At 43.7% G+C, this 15,870-nt stretch overlaps 2 protein-coding genes across 2 annotated transcripts in view; one reads left to right on the forward strand and one right to left on the reverse strand.

The window, feature by feature from the left end:
• The window catches only part of LOC126557492 (ATPase family AAA domain-containing protein 3A homolog), a 235,400-nt gene that overhangs the window by 189,017 nt on the left and 30,513 nt on the right, over positions 1-15,870 (forward strand). The gene's annotated exons all lie outside the window — the stretch shown is intronic.
• LOC126559613 (E3 ubiquitin-protein ligase hyd) overlaps positions 1-15,870 on the reverse strand; it is a 265,881-nt gene that overhangs the window by 151,722 nt on the left and 98,289 nt on the right. The gene's annotated exons all lie outside the window — the stretch shown is intronic.

A 15,870-nucleotide genomic window follows, 5' to 3' on the forward strand; every position in this document is an offset into this window, starting at 1 on the left:
AGGGGATGATGTAAATGTGCGGTGGGCCCGACCCGGCACGATGCAATGTCTTTTGCTGCATCGCTCGATTTAGAGCAGTTTTTCCATAATACGTAGCGCCGAGCTGTATAAGGATAGTGTCGCTTCGTCATCGGCTTTTATACCGGCAGGGATTTCGCGGTGAGTCATACACGACGGAATGCCACCACAATCTTGGTCCCCTGTTGGCATGGGGTTTTTTTTTTTTTTGGGGCGGACACGCACATCCGCGTGTGCAAATTGGACGGAACTTGGTGTATATTGATCCAACAAAACTCGGATAAATATAGAGACAATTTAATGTTGGAAAATGGAATTGTTTCATAAGCATTTTCTTTCATATCCTGCACTGAGTTATGTCGAGTTCCTCGAAATGCAATAAAAAAAAGTCCTACTTCCAAATTATCCCAACCAAACATTACCTCATTTAACGCCTTGCACAACTCACAAAATTACTCCTTCAACTCGACCGCAGAGCAAATCAACTAGCGCGTAAGAATTTCAATATAAAATTGCACCGATTTACCCTGTACATTGCCCCATAGCATCTCGCTGGGCTAGAAGACGGAACAATATGCTTTACGTTGCCACTATTGCCCCAAAAGACCAAGCGTTACAAGCAATCCCACACAAATGGTTAGGAAAGACTCGCAAGTCATCGATCACGACACACCGTAATGGTTTTACGGATAGTTGTACACATCTGCCTAGTATGCAGCCGAGCATCGGGAGAGCCCCATTGAGGAGAAGACAAACGCTGGCCGATATTTGCATCAGCATATGCTCTAGCTGCCGTATAGAAAGTCCGCCCAAGAGTGATTGGAGGTGATCGAAACATTAGCCCTCATCCGGCAGCAGCAATAGGGGCTTGGTACCTTCGCCATCGACCCTACAAAATACACACACAGTTATTGTCCTACTGTCCGGCGGTAAAATAAAAACAATGACTAAAATAACGAGGCAGGCAGAAAGGTAGACAGAGGACGAAGAAATCATTTCGGAATGAATGTGTTTTAAAAGCGATGGAAGCTCGTTTATCCGTCTATCCACATCTACTGCTGGGAAGAGGGATCCATTGGTGATGGATAGAAGTTTCGGCTTTTTGGGGGCTTTGTTTCCCATTTTGATGGTGTGCAATTTAGAGTACAGAGTGCAGCATCACAGCAGATGTGTAACAATGGGCACGTGAATGGAAAATAGGAGTCCGGTGTTGGGTAATTGATTGATTTAGATCGGGTCGGAGACGTCTTACTGTTGGAAGGGTGTTGCGTTAAGGCCTTGTTTGATTTAGACTTCTGTACTTGTCCTTCGTACGAAGTTTCGTAGACATTTTATGCAGTACTTTACACACTCGGAAGCAATAAAAAGACGAATGTTTAATGTAGTCTTGACCTTCCCACTGTCGCAACTGGGTCCATCAACCTCATCTGCAAAACTCCACCCAGGGGAACTTTCTCATCCACTAACTTACTGTATACTCTTCAAGTGCAAACAACAGAACCAGCCGGTTCATAAATCAAAACTACGAGAAGGGGGGAAACGCAACGAATCAGCTGTCCTAAAACCACTGACGATTTGTCTCGATCCGTTCCGGCGGGCACACCATCCCAGACGACGCCATGAGAGGCGGGCCAGAGACATTTGCTGCGATCTTCAGAGTGAAGGAAATGGAGCCAAAGCGTACTTTTTACAAGCGTGTAATAGAGTGAGGCAATGAACTACCGTGCAGCACGGAGCAGTGAAGAGTGTATTGATGATGATTTACCCTGAACTTGACCGATCATCCGACAATGATACATACAAACAGCAACCATCGCGTGAAACAACAAATGATCAAGAAAAAGCTTCGCGCCAATGTCCGCTTCAACCCTTCGAGTCGCATTGATTGATCGATTGACTCGAAGTCCGTGCTCACTGCTGTTATGATGCAATTGAAATTTTGTTTTTCATGAGTTATTTCTAATATTTAATTTTAAAACTATGTTCAAAATCCTGTTAAAGAGAAATTGCAGTTATTTCTTTGAGAAATTTATAATACAACGAAAATATCTTTATTCCATGGTACAACTACTTGCGACAGTTGGTGGAGGGGCTTCAATTTGGTTCATGAATCAGCGATCGGGTGGAATATCGGGCCATGTTAAGTTTGGCATAGTTCAGATCTACCAGAATTTCTGAACGCTTTATTTGTATCACAGTTTCTGATGAATGATCCGGTTGCTTTATACGGCCAAACACAGACTCCCAATTCAATAGTCCTTCCCTTCTCCAGATTTTATAGATATTTGCCCAACATGAAGATTGACACAATGGCTAACGGCTGATTCCTTAGGCCCGAATTCAGCAGGTGGTAGAAACAAACTATAGCACAAAGTTCGTTCAATGTTCTTGTCGTAGCTACCGTGAAGAAAACTGATAAAGCTATACATTTTTTACAGTATGTAATCAACTAATATACATTGATCACTGACCGGTTGATCGATCAACAGGTTACGGAGCAATCGTATGAAACATTGGAACATTTTTTCGCTTTTTTAATGCTATTAAATTTAATTATCAATTATATTCTACATGAATTGAAGTCTTCTTAACATTTTAATAGCATTTTTAGTCGTAAGATCCAAATATTGGATACACAACATTCTATCGCATAAATCTTATATCATCTTGCAGATGCAATTGAACATTTAAGGGTTGATCGATGCAGGAACAACACACGGCTCCACTAATAAACATGCGTCGGTGGTTGAAAACCCGTAAATACTTCCATCACGAGAAAGGACAGAGAAGGCCACACAGTACACAATTTGTACTATGCAAATAACGTGCTGTACATCCCTCGTTCAACCACCATACGAGAGGACTGTTTAGCCGACGACGGGCGTAGCGGCGAACCTTGAGGTTCCAAATGTAGTCAACATCGATCTCGCGGAAGTTTGCAACAAAGTTCACAGTACGCTTTTCAACATCCGCCAACCGGTTCATTGCTATATGTGTCACAAAAATATGTCGTACTCCCAACGGTGCATACGGTGTGTATTATTCGCACAAAACGCTTCAGGTCCAACATCTTTTGCAGGATTGTCAGACGAACAATCTCTCTTTCCAAATCCCATCTATCCTCCTTTTGGTTTTCCATTGCCCAACCACCCAACACGCTGGACACCACAAAAGACAAAAACTAACGCCTCACGGAAGCACAAACGGAGTACAGTGAGGATGGCTAATGGACGAGCGAACATCACACTCCTCGGTAGGCACCAGTGTAAAGATTGTGTCCATACCCCCGGGTGTTGGTTGTTGCCAGAAGAAATGAGTGATGTTGATCTTGCCAGCCCCTTCAGAGACTGCCACGCACAAGAAGAGGTGTGTGCTGTTTACGGTTAATTTCTCGCAAATACTCGTCATTCAATTTAAGAGACCGTAATTACACTCACCGTAGTCTGGACGGGAGTCCAGAGGAGTGTATGTGACTGACCTGTCTTTTCCACCCGTGGCAAAGGAAAACATGGGGGAAAGAAAAGAAAAACTTCTTCACGTACAATGGTCGTTCTTATACCGCTGTGAAGAAGCTTGCTCGGCGATAGCGAAAAGGAAGGAAAAGCTCGAAGAGAATCGTGCTCCAAAACGAGTCACGGGAATGAAAGAAGCTAAACTATTCGAGTGTATCCATTCCACTCGAGCTAACGGAGTTTCCACTTCCAAAGGTGGTGATGGTGGACGATTTTTAACCTCCAAGTGGCGCGCTACAGAGACGTTTCTTTTTCAACCTTTTTCATGTATTTCTTGAATATTACCTATCCAAATCATTGCCCAAGTTATACCTTAGGTTAATGATATGACATATACTTAAACTTCTAAGAAGAAGATGTGAAAAAATAGTGTCTTCTTAAACATAAATTATTCGATCACATCACGACGCAAACGGCTTCATATGGGACGAGGCTTTGAAGGAAAAGCAAACATCCACTGTTGATTTTCCAACAAAAGAACAAACATATAAAGCACCAAGCGAGGTGTAAATAACACTTGGGAGTTACCCTGAGAATGTTATTTGGATGTGAAGTTCCAATGGAAAATAGCAGACGAACGATTGGGCAATCAAATTATTCATCTGACGCTTGAACAAACAGCCAACTTCAACATGTTTTGCCTGGGCCTGGGTTGTTTTTTTTGGTATATTAAAGTGACGACTTACTCCGCAAGCACGTTCGAGGATCGATCGCACCCAGTAACAGTATAATGCCTTTACACATCAAAGGACTACGGACATTAGACGAGAAACGAGTAATGAGGCCCAACATACGATTGGGCTTTGGCGAACATATAAATCAAATGATCGGTGAACGTGAGTTTCGTATGTCGAGCCAAACACTACAACCCTTTGAGTATCTCGAAAAGGATCTTATAATTAGCACGACCAAACTAAATCACATTCAACTTCTGCGGACAAACAAGCAGTCCATGCGAACCACACCAAACAGAGCTCGAAGAAATTTTGAAGACTACAGACAGTAGACGATGATACAGGAAGGAGGATTTTTAGGACATCAGCTTACATGAGGACACCATCGGAGGGAAGGGGATTAAACACAGTCCTTGACAAACAGTAGGGATAACAGAAGAAATACTGCCCTGAGGAACACCTGACCATCCAACGAATAAAGCAGAAAAGGAATCTTTAAGTATAACTTGATAAGTTCTCCCATGAAGACATGACAGGACTCTCTAAGCCGAGTTCGCCCAGTTTGGTGACATGCTTTGAAACACAAACAAAACGAGAGACATGAGGTTGTTGAGTTGTAGAATTTAGACACTCGGAAGGATCACATCAGATAAAAACTAAAACCATCATCTAAAGTGTTTAACCTCCACGTTGGCTATAACTAAATGGTATCGATCCGTAAGTGTGTTACGTAACTATGAAGCTCCAAGTTTTTTGAGGAGGTGCATTAGGTCATTCCTCTCGCCTTTTGAAGACCTTTGTTGTAAAAGACAAATTACACTAGAATGTCAGCTCGTTCCGGATCGAAAAATGCCTATTTTAACACAATCTTGTGACTCATACATAAGAACTATTGTAGAAAATTCTTCCAATTTACAGCGCGCATTTAGCATTTACAGCACGAGGTGCGTCTTCTCCTTCAGCAGTGATCGTTTTCTTTGGAAATTTGCATCGAGCCGCTAATTTGAACCACCTCAACCTACCGATCGTCCCTGAACCGCGTGATCACGCGTCCAAATTACGAGACTGACGGTTCTCGTCGATAGATGCCCGTCCCCCAAGAAGCCCAAAGTTGCTCAAACACGTGAAGGTCGTCCGCGAATTTACGTACCGGCAAAGAAGACGCAAATCACAGCCACACACACACACACACACACACACACACACACACACACAAAAAACCACCAACCCCTTTAAAAGGTTCCATTCCGTAAGTGAAACAGAAACGTGCGTTCCCCACCTTCCGGATAGTTTCGGAACAAGGCGTTTTTTTTTTTGTTGTTGCTTTCGATTGGTTTAACTCGGTTTGGTGGTGCAGCAAGGCTTTCTGTGGTTCTCCTGATTGTTGTTACACATTCCCATTCGCACAGGTCTTTTTGCCGCGCCACTAAACGCGTTAGGCATGTGGCCAAAAAATGTTCCGGAACCGTTTCCGGCCTGTTACCTGCTTAGCTGGGGTGGAGAAAAGCGCCCAAAAAAAAAAAAAAACGAACAAACGTACGATCGATTAGTCATTTCAAGTGGAGAGACCAGAAGGGAAAAAAAGTTGTGTATGCAGTGCTTTTTTTTGCGCCCAAAAATAGTACGGAAAAATTCGTCAGGAAGAAAGGTACCACAAGTGATCGCCTTTCGGTGGTTGATTTTTTGCTTGCTACTACTGCTATACTGCTGCTTGTTTCAATGTTTGAAAAGACGGCTAAAGACGTGCAAATTGTTGGCTTATGTAGTGTCTGTCTGGTAAGAGAAGCGATTGCTGTGAGTATATATATTTGTCTAGTCTTGTCCCCACTACGATCCGACACCGTTTACCGGATCTTTACTTAGTTTGCGGATCAGAGCTGAGAAATGCAGCGAACGCGTTCGGGCGAGCTTTCCAATGACGCCGGGCGGATATCTTTGGGTGAAATTGAAACAATTGGGCACCACCTAAGCGCGCACACACTGTCTCGCGTACGGAAATAGAGTTAAAGCAAAGCGGCGGAGGGTGTTCGTACCGCTAGGCAAGTACGCATTTGAATGTACGTGAAAACCTTTTTTAAATTTAAATCATTCGCCCCAAAACCGCACGAAAACAAAAACTAGTTCACACTATCCGCGCCGCCAGTAGCAGGCGATGCTGTGTGATCCCAACCTGCCCGATATAGAGAAAAAAATCGTTCGGGACTTATATTTATCCGGTACAATCCGGGCGCTCCTTGGCGGGAGGGACGGGAGGACTAGAGGGAAGCCTGATGTTAGGGTTAGTTTAGCAGAAGCGGAAGTGAAAAGTTCCGACCGCATAACGACCTTCGCGGGTACGGTAGGTCACCAAGCTTTGGCACAGATTAAGCGGATCGTACCGGCGGGGCTGTGCTGCTCTGCGCGTGCCATGGATGGTTGTAACGAGAGGTTTGGGAAAGGTGTTGCTTTTCCTGTCTGTGACATACATTTGATTTTCGCTTTACATTGTTTCTACGCAGAGTTGGTTGGTTGCGACTCATTAAACCGAGATTCGTATCAGGAGAAGTAATTAATTGGTAAATCTTGCATAAATTGTTTTTTTTTCTTCTCTAAAGTGACAAGTATAGTGTGGCTCTTTTAGAAAGATGTGTTAATTACAGTGCTTCGAACCATATAATGGAATTGTATAATCGCTTAGGGGAATGGTTTAAATAGATACTGAAAGCCCGTTGTGGAACATTTGCAACCATAAAGCGGAATTTGGCATTTACTGTAATCAAAATAAATTTTCTAAATCAGTGGAATTTCTCAAATGAACAGTGTATTATTGTAAGCTTCTTGTGGAACTTTGCAACCTTATAGTGGAATATTGCATTCAGACTGTGGAGCCTTGCTGTGGCGACAAAAAGTGCGATAAATCTTGGAGAAGATGGCTGAACAGATGCAGATGAACACATACCATCTCTTCATAGATTTCATATGATATAGCATAACCAGGGTAAAACTATACGAGGCCATGAGCTCTTTTGGAATCCCGGCCAAACTGATCAGGCTTGTTAGAATGACCATGACCAACGTAACATGCCAGGTGAAGTCGGATGGCGTCAGGAAGATGGGCTCGCCTGTCTCCTATTCAACTTGGCGCTAGCGAGGGCCATCCGTGACTCGGAGGTGGAGACTTCGTGAACTATCTTCTATAAGTGAACCCAGATCCTGGCATACGCTGATGATATAGAGACATCATTGGACTGCGGTTCTCCCAGGTAGCAAAGACGGCAAAGGATCGAGCAGGCGGCAGAAAACCTCGGGTTGCAGATGAACGAGGCAAAGGCCAAATTGATGGTGGCACCATCAGCGGCCCTACTAAGAAATCCGGAACTACGTGGGGGTGATGTGCGGATAGGTGACCGCAATTTTGAAGTCGTCCAAAACTTCACCTATCTCGGGTCAATAGTCAGCACCGAAAACAGCATAGAGAAGATGCTCAGAAGGATCGTTGGCCCCGTATGTGTGGAAGGACAGTGGAAGAGCCGCTACAACGACGAGTACGAACTGCATGACGATCTCAGCTCAGAAAGTCCTTTTAGGCCGTCCACACGGACAGAGGAGGCGTTATAGGCCCAGATTCAGGTGGGAGGATGGCGTAGAATCATCCACCATCAAGTCCGGGATATCGGATTCCGGCTTCTACTGTGGCAGCCCAAGACTGCAAAGCAGTTGTAGCGCTTTTTACTTACCTCTGCTCTAAACCAGGTCAAAGTTCAAAATTTCTTTTCAGATGGATTGAAAAGACTATTGCACAAGTTCCGAAAAAAGTTTACGAAGAAGAATATAGAAGATTTCGATCCAAAAATTGGAATAGTAGAATCAATCAGCGGAATGTTTCAAAGCGGAATTGTTGTATATTGAAAGCCCGATGTGTATTTTTCTGTATTTCGCTATCCAATTGAAAGATTCCTTAAAGCGAATTTACGATTCCATCATATGGATCGAAACCCTTGAAACCTTTTCAAATGTTAAATATACGAAACGAAACGTGTTAATGATTTGACAGCAACAAATATAAAAATCTTGAAAAATCCTCAACAATCCCAAAATGTCGATATCGGAAGAACTAAACATAGTGTTTGATCAAATTAGAGCGTTGCTAGCGGAAGACAATAAACTGTCCATTTTATTACAACCCAATCTCGCTAAATAGTCATCAAAAATATCGAAAACATAGCACATTTTTCCTTTCCGCTGAAACAATCAATAAAACCAGCAACCAAACCGAGTGCGGGAGATGCTGGCATTAAAAAAAAACGTAACACATTGCGCCACTTTTTGATCAGTCTAATCAAATCAGTCACCAAACAGTCGCACCCACGGAGCGGGTGGTACGCACTGAATGACACTCGCAAACGGTTCGGAATGTGTGAGGACACTGGCGCGAAACACTGACGTCACCGAATGGAAGTGCGGATCCATTCAAAAATCACAACCAACACCAACGGCCGCCTATCTAACGCCAACGCGCAAATCTACGCAAACCAATCTCAACTGATCGAAGAGTATTTAAAGTCTCTAGCGGCAGACGAATGAATGGCGTGATACGAAGTTGCCGATCGACGGCCACTTCTCCATCCGTTGGGGACCTTGTATCCGGATGGTCGTTTTATTTTTTGCTGTGTGTTACTGTCTCTTGCGTAGGATGACGATCATGACGGCGACGTCCCAAATGGTATCACGAGGGCAACTTTAAACAAGAGGTATGGTGCAGTCGCTTACTGGCGGAGACAGCCGGAGAACGATTACCGATCCTCCTCCGCGCGATCGTTCACGCGTTTCACACGTTTCCACGTATGGAAGCTGTCGGTCGTGCGTGATTTGGTTGGCCTCAGCAGCGCTTAGTTGTGTGATGGGTTATAATGTTTTACAAAAGATTTCCAACTATTAGACAACTTTTTTCAATAGATAGGGTAGATGTGATGTGATCCAAGAATTCAATTAGCCAAGACTACGTGCAAAAAAGGGGAAGTAAATCGTATGCTTTAGAGTGCAAGTAAATCTATCACGTATCACGTATGAGCCCTCCGGATTGAAGCTCCCACAGCGCTAGAGTGTTGCCGTTTTGTAAAAGGTCACAGAGCGTCGAATGCATTATGCATATTGATGGGCTGATATTCTGCTCGTTGCACGGTACGCCGTTGCAATGTACCTTCCATACCCATTTTCTCCCTTTACGTATCTACTAATTCTCTCATTCTTGTCCTCCCTACCAACGCGTCAATACGATCTGTTCGTCTCATGGCACGATTGTTTGGAAGCGTGTGCAACTTTAAAAAAAGGCACACAGATTTCACACAGAAACACTGCAACTCCGCATCTGATCACATGCATGCAGTTGGGGGCAGAGGAAAATAGCGCAGAAAATCGCTTCGTTTGACAAGATCCCTCTACCTCCTACAGAGAGAGAGAGAAGATTCGGCTACGATCGCCGCTTGATAAATGATCGCCTGGGATGAACGAGTGCGGAAGGGGGCAATCGTGATCCATAATTTTTGGTTGCAGTTTTATCTCAACCTTCATCGGTAATTGCATTTATCATTGTAGTTTTCGTGTCCGTTGTTGACTGTTAAGTGTCTTAAAAAAAGATGTAGCTGACACTCTCCGAGAGCAGGCATAAGCTCAACTTTTCCATCATCTTGTCGTTTGTTGCCTAAAACGAAACAACTTTTCATCCACACCCTGATCTGCGATCTGCGTCTACAAAAAAGAGAAGATATTAACAGTGGTTTCGTTTTCGTATCTTACGAGCTCCGTAAAAGCGTAGGAAGCCGGAAATTAACACCCTGAAGGGGTTGGCGATCCTTTCCTTTTTCCCTGTGTGGTGTGCTTGATCATTCTCCATTGCCGGGTTTTCTCCGTTCCGACGATGTTTGGGGATGCTTCACAAACTAGTCTAACGCCAAGTTCGACTCGTCTTGGAAATGGAAAGTGATCGCTTCCGGAGTCGGCCGCAAGGCGAAAGGTTAGCGTCACCCAGTTGTCGGTGCACGATCGGATCATATTATGCTCCACTTTTTGGTAGATCGCCATGTTACACCGGGTGTAGTAATCAGGGTTCGATAAAGCCGCACGTTGCTTCGTCTTTGCGAAAGTTAATCGCTACTGGGCAAATTAAATTGCGAATTATATTGCGATTTGCTTGGCGCAACTCGATACGCAAACTTGGTGAAAGCATTAGAGGAATAAAAGGTTCATGTTACCAACAAGACGGGTATCGCTTGCCAAATCTAACCCACCTGAACCAACACTTGTGTGACGTATTTGCATACTCCCTTTCCTACCGTCAAGCCTTCCCGTACGGACTGTAACAGTTTAATAAAAGGACAATGAACTAATTATACTACACGAAATCATCATACACGGTATATATTATAGGAAGGAACAAAAAGGGTACACAATGACGTGTTTGACGTGTCTTATCGGAAGTAAGGGTGGTAAGAATGGCCTGAGTAGGTGCTGACGGGTTGCGGCTAAAGCAAATTGACTATCAACCGGCGCCAAGTTGATGACTAATCGTACATCATCATACTCATAGTGCCATAAGAGGGTTCTACATTTTTACAACAACGAGCAGAGTTGTCCATTGATATCAGGAACTTAAGCATTGGAGTTCTTATCCCTGAGCGTGTAGTTTATTGGTGTTGTTTATAGTTAAACAAAATACAAAAGACTGTTTGCAAGGTGACTAACTGACAAACAATATTTCTCTTAATATCCGTCTTGTTTTATCCACATGAAACCCGTCATCCGACCAATTAAATAGTCCTAAATTTATGATTTCCTTGAAGACTTTAGTTCCCATAATTCATCTACGAGGACTAGCACCTTACGAACGTCAGGATTTATAGGCTCTTGGTCGCCAACATTCTTCGCAAATCGATGAAATACACAACAAAATTAATCTTTTTTTTCTGACGTAATAAAACCAGGTCCCACGCACACAAAACGACCAAGTCATCCTAAGCTACTACCTAATGGAACTAGATTAGCCTGCTATCAAGCAAGGTAGCAATTTCGATAATATTTCTTTCCAACTATATCCGACACGACTTGATATAGGTTGTTTTCTTGCGGGCATAAAAAGGTCACCATTACTCCCGCGAAGAACTGGAGCAAGCTTGATCAATACTCGCGAGTCACGCAGTGTGTCGTCTTTCGTTAGGACAATAAGAAGCCACGAAAGGGAATAGTTTGCCCAATATTTGAGGGAAATCCCAAGTTCGGGTTCCGAGTGAGCTGTTGAGAGAAGAAAGACAACATTCCACGGCTGATGGACTCATCAGACTACTGCTGCAAGCAACTCTTTAATGGTAATGCTTTTGAAGTGCAATTGGCGAAAAGAAAGCATCAACCGGAAGTGTGGGGCTTTTTCCGAGCAAGATGTACATCTGGAGCATCATTTTGCTATTTCGCACGCATTTTCTAATGCTTAAGCCCTAGGTAGAAAACCCTTTGTACCGTCAGCAAGCTCCGTGCATGATCGACCTCTTTCTCACACACACTCCGGAACCAAACATCTTCCTTCATGAATGAGTTTTAATGGGCAAGTTTTCTCACTGCTCCGCTGTATCAAGGGCGACAAAAATATTCCCCCCAAAAAAAATCGTGTAACGACCTTATGACTGATGAGTTGGTGGCCTTGCCAGAATGACCCAACAAATGGAGCTGTGGCTGTGGGAATTCTCTGTGCGAATTAAAACCCACCAAAACGCCGCTTCTAATCTCGATTAGATCTTGGCAACTTCAAACCATCCGCATGGTCTCTCTCATTCTCGGGGGAGGTTAGTAGCGGGCTATCTGACTGATTTTGCTGCTACAGGTGACAACAACTGGTTTGATGGCCTTTCTTGGAAACGACTCGTACCTAAAGCTGTACGAACGCTGACGTCGAACTGGTTGACCTCGAGCAGCAGTGCAGGTCGGTCGTACAGGTGCGGTGTGTGGAATAGCCCCATGTCCCCGGACAGTGCTTGCGTTGGGCAAACAAATGTAGCTCGCAGTTCTCTTGCGCCAGTTTCTGGACAGGTGAATGAAATCTGTCGTCTCTGGGCGCAAAGTGTGTCCGGTTGCTTCCTCTTTTCACCTATTAGACCTTACACGTAAATGAATCTTACGTGTGACCACATGTCGCACATTACGCTTGAAGATTATGCGTTGGCCTAAAGCTGTTCCGAGCTGGAGGCACAATCAACCGGTCGATCGAAGTAGCTGCCTCTGATTTGACGGATTCTCTCCTCTGTTTTGGTTTCGCTTTCGATCGCACCCGTGAGGCATACGTAATTCCCGCCGATGGAAAGCCAACGGACGCCATCGCAAGCAGGCGTTTTGAGGAACCGCAACAGTACGGAAAGCGGAAAAAAAGCAAGCAAGCTGATAAGGGCACTAAGGGACGTGTGTTTCGGTTCTGACGGAGCAGAAGGAGGACGAGTAGAAGGCAAGGGATGCCAGCTGATAAAGAAAACTCGTTATGCTTCTCCACCTACCGGTTTATACTCTGCTAGGTTCGCCCCCCAGCTGCCACTATTATCCACCCACAGCGACCAGCTTACTGGCCGTCTTTTGATGGTCGTTTTCGTTGGCCACGAAGCTTTTCCAGCTGACAGGCGATGGGCAGCTTCGCATTTTCCCTGTTGCTCAGCCTCTAGCAACCATCGTCTTTTTACCGCAGCCTACTGGACGGCTGCTTGATGGGTGCTTCATAAAACCGCAAGCGAAAAAAAAACACTCATAAATACACAACCACACACACACACGTTCCCGCGTACAGCTTATTGTGTAGGAATATTCTTTCGCACACGCTACTTGGCTCGGCGTTTTTTTTTTTTTTTACTTTGCACCGCGGCCCGCGAACGACGGGTTTTCGTAAAGGTGAATAACACACACACAACCCGTTGCTTGGTCGATTTCTTTCTCTTTTCCGGTGTCGGATGGTAGCAGCTTGCACCGTATATGCACGGGCAGAGTTCTTAACCGAACGCACATTCAACCACAAAACATACGGGTAACTCTGTGACACGATGCGGCGCGTCGATTTTATGTACCTATTCACACAGAACCACACAAATGTTTAGAGCACGAATTCACACAAAACATACACGCACAGGGGGTCTTTGCAAGGCCTGGCTGCTTGCGGGGACAAATGCTACCGATAGGCTTAGAACGATGAAAGCACTTCCGAACCGCTGTTGATCTGCTTGCCGAGATGCTGTTCGCACACAACAGCCTCGATCACGTCCGATCGTCGTATACGCAATGCACGTCTTTCTCACGTACTCTCTTTGCTCTTCGTGACCAATTCAACACACAAAACACACACACTGGCTAAATGGAGTAGCGATGAGCCATCAACGTGCAAATCGGACCGGGTACGGGTAGAACGTGATGTCACAACATTTGTGACACATAATTTTATTCTTTCGAAAGGTACCATGTAGATTGAGTTTTATGATGTGAAATTGATGTTTTTAAGCAATAAAATTTGATAACCTTCCACAATATGATTATTTTTTAGCGTAGAAATTTATTACGAACTCAAACCAATATCGAGTTGTCAAACAAAATAGGCCAGCAAATGTCAAATTGCGTTACAATATGGCTTCCAAGGAATGGCTGAGGTCGAAACTCCCGGTTCATTCGCAGACAAACCTCAAATCAGCGACCGTTTCATTTAAATTATTTAAATTACCCCTATACTTTTCACCAAAATACGATTTGTGGAACGGTAGAAATATTTGGTAAGCTTATTCAATTGAATGAAACACAAATAATTGAAAAGTTACCCAAATTTGATGCTTTTTACCGATGTCACTTTTGGCGGTTGGAATGCATTCAGGCGGCTAACGGTGTTTTGGGCGGCTGAATGTTGTAATAAAACGAAACATTTTTTTGACGAAACTAATTAAATTTGATTTTCTTTGTTCTCGTATCGTGAGTGACGGTACATAGCTTAATTCACAATTTTATGTCAATCTACCAATACACTATTTAATAAGTTAATCAAAGTTATTAACCGCATATGTAATTTTGAAATTACAACATAAACAAAAACCGTTTCAACCGGTTCAGCTTGACAGTTACGTCAACTAGCAGCGCAAGTTTGCACGCACACACGCGCACCAAGAAAAGTTTCGTGTAAAAAGCAGTAGGAGGTGAAGAAAAACCACTCTCGCTAGTCTCGGAAAAACACTGTACAATACCGTGCTTGTGCTCGTGGGTCGAACGTGTGTGCCATTTTCCAGTGTAATTTTTTTCAAGTATGTTATTTTAAATGGTGTAGAAACTCTGGGGAATATATTCTGGAACAAAATTAAGATAGTTTCCTAGTGCGTTTCAGTTAAGAAATAGCAAAAAAACATAGGCAAACAGTTATTCTTACGAAAACAGAACACAAACATGTGATGCGTCTAAAGTGAGATAATTCACTCAAAATTATTTTCGTCTAAATTTAAACGCACACTATTGGAACCACGTTGTATGAAGCAATTGGTATCACTTTTCCTTACGAGTCCTTTACGAGAGGGAAAAATTATGGAAGGTCATACTGGAACTCTGAAAAAGCGAATACGTTGGTGTGTATGGGTGTGTGTGTGTGTGTGTTAGTGAGAAGTCCTTTATCCTGCGTTCGCTAAGAACACAGCCTACCAGGTTTATTTTGAGTGTAATATGATCATCCGATTCGAGTCCAAATGCGTGCGTTTAGGAAATTCCAAGAAGCGCGTATTCAAGGCGAACCGAGGCGCTATTGCCTCAATTCCGATACATTTCGAATGCGAACAAAGCAGTTTACCCATATGCAAAGCAACCCTCCTAATGCACACGCTAGCAGACCCGAAGAGTGCGTGTGATGAGACAGAGAAGTGATCTAATAGAGTGAGTGAGAAGAGCAAAAGAGCACGGAACTGGTTAGTTTTTCAGAGCGTTGGTGATGTTTTTGTTGTTGTTGTTGTGTGTGATATCGTACAACGAATAATTAACCACGACAATTACCCATCCACCCTTTTTGGGGAGAAGGGGTTTGGTTTGTTGGGGGTGGAAGACAGTACACTTGCGTTGTCGTTTCCGTTTTCTTTTTCTTCAAGTGGTTTTCTATCTCCAACCACCTCCCCCCTCCCAGTTTACCACCCCCTTCCACCATGTGCATTGGTTGGCTAACGAGCACGTTACGCGAAACCGCGCTGCAGAAAACGCGCACCGCATTGCGTGACATTACAACGCACGCATACAAGTGTACATGTATGGTGAAGGGAGAAGGTTAGCTTGCATGTGTGTGCCGGTTGCTAAGCTAAAGAGCTGACGCGATTACAACTCTTTTACACGGCCAGAGGTCAGGGATGCTCAGTGGTTTCTATCAACATGTGTATGTGTGTGTTGGAGCATAGTTTGGTAGTTAGTAAACAAGTTGTGAAAACTTTGTTTACTGACTACCAAATTTTATTTTAATTAGAGCACTTATTAACAATCGACACCATGTATAAGGATCTTCTCCATAAGTTGCTACGTTCAATTGAACATCGATTGGTGCTAGTTTCCCTGTTTAACTAAAAATATTTTATGTAAAATTTTACATAATGCAAATTGTAAGCACCCCTGGCTGTCAAACACCCAACCTGGCACAGCTGATGCTCACTATAGTAGAG

This window comes from Anopheles maculipalpis, chromosome 2RL (genome assembly GCF_943734695.1).
Source record: "Anopheles maculipalpis chromosome 2RL, idAnoMacuDA_375_x, whole genome shotgun sequence".
In the NCBI taxonomy this organism is placed as follows: Eukaryota; Metazoa; Arthropoda; class Insecta; order Diptera; family Culicidae; genus Anopheles; species Anopheles maculipalpis.